The sequence below is a fragment of the Anneissia japonica genome, unplaced genomic scaffold (assembly GCF_011630105.1).
Source record: "Anneissia japonica isolate Jap-2015-1 unplaced genomic scaffold, ASM1163010v1 scaffold288061_len129757_cov149, whole genome shotgun sequence".
NCBI lineage: Eukaryota > Metazoa > Echinodermata > Crinoidea > Comatulida > Comatulidae > Anneissia > Anneissia japonica.
The window spans coordinates 127,573-128,485 of record NW_022693355.1 but is presented as its reverse complement, the minus strand read 5'-3'; positions in this window follow the sequence as shown (position 1 = coordinate 128,485).

Below are 913 nucleotides of genomic sequence, written 5' to 3'. Positions count from 1 at the left end.
TCCTTGTATTCCTGTGCATAAAAATCAGTATTTACACGCTTTATCTGCTTAAAATACCACGTAACAATCAAAACACAGGTAAACACAGTTCAATTAACATGTTTATTTCTTTCATTGTATAGAAGTTAACAAAGTAAAATGTTATTCATAAAGAAAATCAGAAGCATGTCACCTTAATTCACTACATAATACCATCCTTGTATGCCTGTGCATAAAAATCAGTATTTACACACTTTATCTGCTTAAAATACCACGTAACAATCACAACACAGATAAACACAATTCAACTAACATGTTTATTTCTTTCATTGTATAGAAGTTAACAAAGTAAAATGTTATTCATTAAAGAATAATACATAATATAATAAATCAGCAGTATAAGTGTTTCAGAAAATTGTCACCTTAAGAGCTTTAACTGGCTATAAAAGCAAAGAACTTATGGGCCCCCAGGATCAGCAGGTTTTTTTGCCAGGACCAAATCAGCCGAGCTGGGCCCATAGTGAGCAGATAGTGTAGTGGACATCAAAATATGTCCTAAACTTCACTGGGGTCCTAAGCTACCCCAGGGTCCCATGGTGGAAGGGCCCTAAGATGCCTTAGCCAGGGCCTCAGGCTTCCTTGTATTACACCTGTTGTTATGGCTATAAATAACATTTGTGATGGGCGAGCCAAGAAATATACAAGAGAATCAACTATATTAAAAATAATTAAATGGTTTCTTTTCTTTTTTTTATATTCTCTACCAATCATTTATTCTTTTATGTGAGTAGCCCCACCTTTATTCCTAATTCAAAATCTTATTTTTCATCATGTTTCTCTTTCATTTTCACATCGTAAATAATCATTTCAGTTCATATAAATCTCAGGTTTTTTTTCTCATTTTTACTTTTGATTCAAAATACTGACTGTATAC